Genomic DNA, 10,333 nt, shown 5'->3' on the forward strand with positions numbered 1-10,333 from the left:
GAATGACCGCCAATTGATTCTAGCTTATACCACGAAGATTCTGATTAAGGAATCCAAGAGATATCCACTCAATCTAAGGTAGAACGGAGGTGGTTGTCAGGCACACGTTCATAGGTGAGAATGATGATGAGTGTCACGGATCATCACATTCATCAAGTTTAGGAACAAGTGATATCTTAAAATAGAAGCAAGCGTGATTGAATGAAAAACAGTAGTAATTGCATTAATCCATTAAGACACAGCAGAGCTCCTCACCCCCAACCATGGGGTTTAGAGACTCATGCCGTAGAAGATACAATATGAAACGTGTATGGTGTCATGAGGTCCAGATACAATAGCAAAAAGTCCTATTTATGGTGAACTAGTGACCTAGGGTTTACAAGAATGAGTAAATGACGTAAAAATCCACTTCCGGGGTCCACTTGGTGTATGCTTGAGCTGAGCATTGAAGCTTTCATGTGTAGAGAGTTTCTCTGGAGTTAAACGCCAGCTTTTGTGCCAGTTTGGGCGTTTAACTCCAACTTTTGTGCCAGTTCCAGCGTTAAACGCCGGAAATTCTGAAGCTAATTTGAAACGCCGGTTTGGGCCATCAATTCTTTGGCAAAGTATGGACTATTATATATTTTTGAAAAGCCCAGGATGTCTAATTTCCAACGTAATAGCGCACCAATTGGGCTTCTGTAGCTCCAGAAAATCCACTTCGAGTGCAGGGAGGTCAGAATCCAACAACATCTGCAGTCCTTTTTCAGCCTCTGAATCAGATTTTTGCTCAGGTCCCTCAATTTCAGCCAGAAAATACCTGAAATCACAGAAAAACACACAAACTCATAGTAAAGTCCAGAAAAGTAAATTTTAAATAAAAACTAATAAAAATATAATAAAAACTAACTAAAATATACTAAAAACATACTAAAAACAATGCCAAAAAGCGTATAAATTATCCGCTCATCAAAGTACAAACCCCAATAAAAATAAACCGAAGTATTTAAACCATGGGTCATTTCTCAAGGAATTGCAGGGAAGTGTGCTTAATTATTGGCTATGGCAAAGTATTTTTGGGGTTTTGGAATAAGGGACAAGAGAAATAAATTGCAAGAAAGTAAATGAAACTCAAATGATAAAAAGGTCTTGGCAAGGGTTGATGGTTAAGGATCTTTATCCTTGTCACTAACCACAATATGATAATTGCAATGATCAATCTCATTAAGTCATCCTCTAACAATTGAAGGAAAGTCAAATGAGCTACATTAATCCTAATCCATAAGTCCTAATCCCTCACTAATTCAATTAGTGAAAGCTAGTGTCAATGGACATCAATTATCAATCACTTGGATATTAGCAACTCAAGTTCACCTAAATTACCATCCCAAGCCAAGAACACAAAAATCTACTCTAACATCCTACCAAGCATTTTATCAAATACTTGAAAGGCATAAAAAAAAGCATCATAAAGGTGCAAGAATAATAAATCTACTAACTATTCAAGCAAGGAAATGACAATAACAAATCAATTAAACAAGAGGAAACATAAAACATTAATTGCATTAAATGGAAATTAAAGGAAACAAAAGTGCATGAACATGAGAATAACAAGATAAAGGAAAATAACAAATAAAACTAAAAGAGTAAGGGTGTAGTAACAAGAAATTGAAAAGAAAAGTAGATGAAAGCAAGAATTAAAACCTAGATCTAAGAAGAGATTTGAATCTAAACTAATCCTAATTCTAGAGAGAAGAGAGAGCTTATCTCTCTAGAATTCTATCCTAAAACATGATGAAAACTCCAACTATCACTACGTGGTTCATCCCCGTTCAATCCTTGAGTTCAATAGCATAAAAATGAGTTGGATTGGTCCCAAAATGAGCTATAAATCGCTGGCCACGAGTTGCTCAAAATAGCTCACGCATGGAATGAAGCGTACGCATTCCTAAACGCTAGGCAATTATGGCATATTTTATATCATTTTGAAGCCCCGGATGTTAGCTTTCCAACGCAACTAGAACCGTCTCATTTGGACCTCTATAGCTCAAGTTATGATCGATTAAGTGCAAAGAGGTTAGGATTGACAACTTTGCGATTCCTTCATTTCTTTATGAGTTCTCCATTTTTACATGCTTTTTCTTCGTTCCCTCAATCCAATATTTGCCTTCTAAACCTGAAATCACTTAACAAATATATCAAGGCATCGAATGGAATCAAGGTGAATTAAATTTAGCTATTTTAATACCCAAAAAGAATGTTTTCACTCTTAAACACAATTAAAGGAGAATTACGAAACCATACTATTTCATTGAACAAAATGGAGTTTATCATCCCCCCTTCTCTCGTACCTCTTCTCCATGGGGAAAAAGCTTCATCCTCGTGTTAGGTTCCCATAGACGGCACCAATGTTCATCTGCTCGGATTCTTGATGGGTCGGGTTGAGATGGTAACAGAACAGGTGCAAAAGGGACTCGGGACCTAAGCGCGAGCTTGGATGGTGGAGTTTGGTTGTGACGTCAGCTGGACGGCGAGTAGGGTACTCCGAAGCTTAAGTCAGTATCTGTACAAAGGCGGCTAACTAGGGTAGGAATAATGACATACCTCTGGAGAAGGATAGATCCCTCCTTTTTATACTCTGTACCCGAGTGGGTCATTTGTAGTCAGGCCCATCCTTCTGGAAGATTCCGATAGCTGTCTAGGTTCTTTGTGGAATGGGAAGTGATGTGTGGCTCATCTCTTGGCTTGGGTCGGTGGGTCATAACTGGACCTGGCTTTTTAGTGGGCTGGGCCGGAACAGCTATGATATTTCACAAATTTTATTTTGTGACGTGCATTTTGGTGCCCCTTACCATGTTTAGACATCTCTTAGTTTATAGAAATACAAGTTTAACTCGGTAGAAAAGTGAAGCAAGGCAAAGAATTATGCTTAGTTCGAGTTTCACCATCTGCAGCGCTTTTTAAATTTTTTTCAAAAGGCTCCTGCATGTGCACCGTAGACCAGCACATTATCGGTGCAACAATTGCACGCTCATATCAACGCACAAACACACATGTTTTCAGCGAGTTTGATCGCCATTGATCGAATTATTAGTATTTTAGATTCTAATTTTGAATCGAACCGCCTGGACTATTGAGTCATCGAATTTTCAATCATACTTATTGGTTTAGTCTGGTCCGATTATGATAACACTAATTTTTATTGTATGAGTAGTAATAGTTCTTATTTTCTTCAATATGTGTGTGGTTGCTACACCATGCAACAACCTATGATAGCCCGTTCCGTTAAAATTTGACACATGGTGACCTAAAGGCTTTCTTTTAGTCGATTAATGTTTGGTTTGAAATTGTAATAGGGTGGTCTGTCACTAATTTTTACCGTGGTGAAAATTAGACATATTTAATGAATTTGAAGTTTTGTGGAGGTTAAACTAAATTTAATTTTCATACACTATTAGAACAAGAAGTTGTTGCGGTCTAATATTTCAACTGGATTCGGAGTATTCTCTTAGAATAAATACACCTCTTTTTGGGGCAACGATTTACTATTAAATCTGTCTATAGATTCATTTGTAATATAAATTTAGCTCAGATAAATTTATAAACAGATTTGGTCTTTATTATTGACCAATTTTTTGTTACCGATAAATTTTGTTTATCAGTAAAAGTCTCTTTAAAAATTATTTAGCAACAGATTTTTTTCCGTCAGTAATTTATCGACAGATTTTTTTCTATTACTGACAAATTTTTCTTCGGTAATCATCCCTCTGTTCGGCTAAAAACGTCAGATTTTTTGACAAATTTTTTGTCGGTAACTGGCGTCAAATTTTTCGACAGATTTCTGTCGGTAGTTAGAGTCAAATTTTTCGACAGATTTTCTATCGATGATTGGAGCCTAGAAAAGCATTCACAACTCTTAATACATACGAATTTTCTGTTTGTAAATCTGTCAGTAAAGTAAAACATAATTTTTGTTTTAGATTTTTCCATTACAAAATAAATCTAATTTCATACAAAATAAATATAAATTTGATGGACACAAATATTCATCTAACTTGTATTCGAACATTTATAATATTTCAAAAAATAAATAAGTTCATTGTATTATCAAACTAAAAGAAAAGTACCATAAACAAGGAAGTCAATTTAAAACATAAACGAAGTGTATTGATACATCAACTATAATTCTCATTGTATTGTTCATTCATACTAAAACTATCAACTATATTTCTCAGTGTCATCTTCATTCGCATCATCATCATAGTCCTCTTCCGAAGAGATTGAGGGTGGCGACAGAGGCGGTGGTAGTGGAACAACACTGGAACTACTTGACGCTCTAACCTTCTTTTGTTTCAGCTTTTTCTTCTTTGTCTTTCCAATTGCCCGTTCTAACTTCTTTTGAGTCTTTTCTAAAGGAGTCAAACGTGTATCTAACAACTTACTAATATGCTCATTTGCCTGTTGAGTAACACGTTGAAAAAGTTCTTCATTAAGATTATGAATTTATTAACGCAAATCAGGAATGAAACTTTGATTTGTAGATCAACTGCCAATTTCTCGGTCACTTAATTTAGATTAAATGTTTAAGCCCAATTTTAGCTTATTAGCCACACAAATCCTAATTACTCAAAGATAAGGTGATTATATGTCACGTATCACGTTAATTTTAAGCAATTAGAGAGTTATGAGGATTCACTTTCAAGCTTTTATTCAAATGAGTTAACTTTTCCAAGAATCAACAAGAATTCATGTAGAAAAAGAGCTATCTTCCAATATACTCAAATTCATAATATGAAAAACGAAAGTTGTCTTTAAATTGAAATCAATATATTAATTAAAAGTAGACTGGCAATAGTATTAATCTATAAAATAAACAGAGCTCCTAACATTAACAATGGAGGTTTAGTTGTTCATGATTCAGAGAAAAACTAAGGTTCCAAAGGTGTATAGAGTCTAGAATCAGGAAGAGGAAAGAGAAGGAGCTCAAAGAGCTAAATCTCTTCCCCCTTTTATATATAACCTAATTGATTTAAAAATAAAATAAAATAATAACTAGCAAAGCCCAAAAGATTGTGTTTTGTAATCAAAATAAAACAAAAGAAGAGAAAATAAAACTAATTATCATCAAAATCTTCATCCAACGAAGCCTTTCTTGCGGATCCATGTTCACGCTACCGGCGTTAAACGCCAGATTCAACGTTTAACGCCGCTGAGTCAAGGAGTCTTGCGTGTGTTACGGTCTTTCTGGCGTTTTACGCCCAACTCGATACATGTCAGATACAAGTTACGGAACTCTCTGCAATAAATGTCAGGTCGTAGCATTTGGTTCTTCTTTCTGTTTCTTTTAATAGAATTTGTTCATGATCATCCACCAAGATCACTTTAGTTTTGATTACTAAAAAAAAAAAGTAAAACACAGAAAAATGCCTACATTGATTTTGCTTTTATTTTATTTTTATTTTTTAAAAACATATGACCTTAAATGAGATACAGGAATTTTAACAACTAAATTATAAGTTAGTGATTACTATTGTGCCTAAAAATATTAGCTTCAATTACGATTATTTATGTCGTTTGAGGATGGCACAATGATAGTTTTTAAATAAGAAAAAACATAATAAATGTGTCCAACATTTGTCTAAAATTTTTTTTGTCTTCAAATTTTAAAATACTCATTTTTGGTCATATTTCTAAAGTGTTCCTATTATTTTATCATTATGATTAAATTATTAATTGTTAACTTAGTCAACCTTGTTTTCTCCAGATAAAATTTGTCCCTGTCGTTGGGCACCAGTACTTTGATCAGCCCTCATTTGATAAATAATTTACGCCATAAGCACTACTATAATTAAATCTGAAGACGATGAATTTTTTGGGGATAATCATCACTATCCGCTTAAACTTTTTGTGTGTGTATATATATATATATATATATATATATATATATATATATATATATATAGGTTGTGTTTGGTTGGTGTAAATTTTAAGATATAAATAGTAGAAATATGGACATAAATATTTTAATATATATTGTGTTTGATAAAATAGAAGAAAGTGAAATTTGATAAAATAGAAGAAAGTGAAAAAAAAGATTGAATAAATTTAAAATTTTAAAAATAGTAAGAGTTAAAGGTAGAAAAAAAGTGTGTATATCTTTTGTCTGTATTTTAAGATGTATTTAGTTTGTGTTTTTATTTTTAATATTTTTATTTTTGAAATTTTATAAAAAATAGAATAAAAAAAAAATTTTTACCTCTTAATTATTTTTTGATTTTGCTTCATAATTCTAAAAATAAAATATTAAAAATAAAAAAATTTAAATGATATATAAATTTGATGGATTTGTATTCATTTGTGTATTTCTGTGTCTTCGAAATTTTTATACCTCACCAAATCAAACGCTTAATATTGAAGGATTATATGTGTTTATAATATGTAGTGGAAGAAAAAAAAAGTAATCCTAAAAATTTATTTTGTGTTTAAACTTTATTTTAATAATAATATATAGATAAGATCTAAATACTTGTGTATGCTAGTAAAAATTATTTTTTTCTTCGATGGTACGAAGGCTCTATGCGTATCCACACCGAAACCAACCTTTGCTGTCAACTCCTTGACTAATGGATATCGGATCTAAATTGAGAAACTTCTTGCAACTCTTTGTACGCCATAAAATTCTTTTTCAAAAATTAGGCTCATATACGTTCATGTGTGTAAAGGTAAAGAAATAAAACTGTTTTATTCTCATCTATTTTCTGTATTCTTAGCAAACATATATATAATATGAGATTTGTTACTGATTTTAAATTTGAATCTCAATTCAAATTTAAATTATATCTTGAAATTCTAAATATGAATCCTTTAAATTTATGAATCATATCATAACTTAATTTGAAACAGAATGATCAGTTAGGATCTCATCCAAATTTAGAAATAGAATAACTAATTATTCTCAATTATCATACTATTATTATATTTTTGGTGCTAGCAAAGAATATAATAATATTCTATTTTGAATTAATATAATTATTTATTTGATCAAATCAAAATAATAATTAAATAATTCTATAGCAAAGATTAAAACACTCCTTAGTGTGTGACTCCATAAGTTCAATACTAAGCAAGTAGTAAATTAGTCATACTAAATTTATTAATCAAGGTTGGCGTCTAGCAACACTCCTCAACAACCCGATAATATGAAGTAATATATTTTCACTAAAAACTTTAGAAGAACAAAGTATAATTCCTTCTATCTTTCCAACTCTTGGTTAACCCTTAAAGTATGGTTTAATTGTCAAACTCTAACTTGTTACCATCATTATAATGAACTGTCAATGACTTAAGAAACTCATTTCTTCATTCATTCAATCCCCTTGGCCAATGTTTTATTCATCTCAGTCATTATAATCATAAAGTTCAAACTCTTTACCGAGAGTTAACGAATTTCTTATTGACTAATCATTAATTCTACAAGTATTTAAATTATGTCCAATATCTATTCAACTAGCACCCTAGTGTATTATGTGTCTGGAATCAAAGTATAATAAATACATTATTAATTATTATGACAGTTGCAGGTCAAAGAAAACTCTATTATTATATTCATCTTGAGAATATTCTATTGACAAATATGCGGTAATTATAACTATTAGGAATTCTTAAAGTGAGTTAGTTCAATGGTCATATCTCTATATGTACCATCTATATATATAATTTAATAAATGAGATCTATTAATTTTTATCCAATAAATATCAATGTATATATATATATATATATTAATTTTTTTGAATTATTAATGTCCTTTTTAATAATTCTATAACAAAGAATAATTTAAATTAAATTATAAAAGATTTATTTTTTACTATTATAATCACTATTATAATAATAAATTTTTAAATTTAATCAAAGACCTTATTATATTAATATTTTAATATTATAATAATAATAATAAATTATTTGACACATAATTAATTGAATTATAGTCATACTTCTTATTCCTAACAAATATGTGTTAGGCTATTTGCTTGTCTATATATACTTATATAGCATATGCATGAATGAGCCAAAAGCCCGAAATCATTAGTGGAAGCAGCTGTTGATAGTGTTGCCACAGCATTACCCAAATTTATTATACACAAAAATCACAGTCAAATTACTTTTAAGCACTTGTTGACGGCAATATCACAGTACTTGAATTTAATTGGACGGGCATTTTTTAATCTTCTAATTTCAGAAGAGTATGCACTACGCACAATAAGCACTTTTGATAAAACTGAAACTGTAATATTCCATTCCTACCAGAAGAGTGTGCAATACGCACAATAAGCACTTTTGATCAAACTAAAACTATATTCCATTCCATAATCAACGAAAATCTCGTATGGGTTCAAAAACAGAAAAAATTTGCAATCATCCATTAGATGATTACTCTTTTTCGGTTTTGACTATCCAATTGTGTAAATGAGTTATAATTCAAATAATATCATCTCTTTATATTTATTTAAAAATCATAAATTCAAGTTTTATTTTTAATTTTAAAAAAATTAATTAATTAATCATGTTAGATAATTAACAAAAATTTAATCAATAATAAATTAATTATTTTTTAAAATATAAAATTAATGATTATTAATTACATTTATTTAAAATTATTTGTTAGTTAAAAATTATTTACTTATATTTTTTTAAAAAATTAAATTTTTATTATTTTTTATTTTAATTCAGTTAGTCAGTAAAAAATCGCATCAATTTGACCGATTAATTAGTTTGAGTAACTTTTAAAATTTTTTACTAATTTATTAAACAATTTTTATTTTAAATCAAATCGATTTAGTGAACAATTTTTAATTAATTAGATCGAGCTGACCAATTCAGTCCGATTCTCAAAAACCATCAACCATTTTGATAAGTGGTAGACATCGTATTTAATTTTGGATGTCCTATCCATATCAAGTGGACAATGGCCAATGAGGACGACTCACCTTCTCATAAAGCTGACAGTAATGTTAGTGTTATAGCGTTACAGGTGTCGTTGGTAAGTCCACGTACTATGCCTAGAAGCGCGGTTGAGAGTGAAAATTTCCATTTCCGCAATTCATGGATCAAATCAATAATCCACCATCCATAGTCAATCAGAAAATTATATTCATTGTAGAACTGATGACACACAATGAAAATCAAGTGCTAGCTCCAACCAGGCACCAAAAATGATATCCACCTAGAGTTAATTCAATATACTAACTCCTTCAATGCTTACTTATCGAAAGAAAAAGAGAAAGAATCAGGGTGGAAACCATATCACACATCTAATTCTTACATATGAAAACCATTAAATTCATGGTTAGTTATATTACTCGGAAAAAATATTGGGATAACTATAGACAAGAGAGAGGAAAATAATATATTACGAAGTTGTGTGGAAATTGTTGTTACAATAGAAAAAACTGGTGTGTTTTGTGGTAGATCTTCTTTGTTGGTGTTCGTGGCTAAACTATGAGAATACCAATCGAGAATTGACAAGTGTCACAATTGATTCAGAATTTGACTATCAGTGATTAGAGTAAGTGCCAATTTTAAAAAATTTGCCTCATCCAAGATTCAAACTAGGAACTTTTAGAAATATAGAACAACATGGCTGCTACTAGGCGACGCTTACAACTACAAAAAAATTATTAGAATAGCAATCGATTTTAGCAATAGAAAAAATTGGTTGTTAATAGCGATTAATTTAGCGATCAATTAGGACCAGAAAAAATTAGTCACTAAATCGATCGCTAAATTATATTCAATGACCGATTTTAGCAACTCAAAAATTCGGTCACTAATAACAAATGAATTAGCGATCGATAAGTTTATTACACAACCAGAATAAAGTTGGTCGCTAAATCGGTCGCAATTTTTTAAGTTAGCGACCGAATTAGCAACCAGAAGAAGAGAAGTAACGTCTTTCGATTCTTTGTCACAAAATTGGTCGCTATTTTTTAATTTAGCGACCGATTTTGCAACTGATAGAAAAATAGTGTGAAATTTTGTTTAGTCGCTAAGGCAATGGTCACTAAATCGGTTGCTAATTGTTAAGATAGCGACCGATTTTAGTGACAAACAAAATCGATCACTAATAGCAACCAAATTTGTGACCGATAAGTTTATTACACAACTAGAATAAAGTTGGTCGTTAAAACAGCCGCTATTTTTTAATTTAGCGACCGAATTAGCAACCAAAATAAGAGAAGTAACGTCTTTGGATTTTTGGTCACAAAATCCGTCGCTATTTTTTAATTTAGCGACTGTTTTACAACCGATAAAGAAATAAGATAAAAATTTGTTTGGTCGCTAATTCGGTCGCTAAAC

Source organism: Arachis hypogaea, chromosome 6, assembly GCF_003086295.3.
Source record: "Arachis hypogaea cultivar Tifrunner chromosome 6, arahy.Tifrunner.gnm2.J5K5, whole genome shotgun sequence".
Classification (NCBI taxonomy): domain Eukaryota; kingdom Viridiplantae; phylum Streptophyta; class Magnoliopsida; order Fabales; family Fabaceae; genus Arachis; species Arachis hypogaea.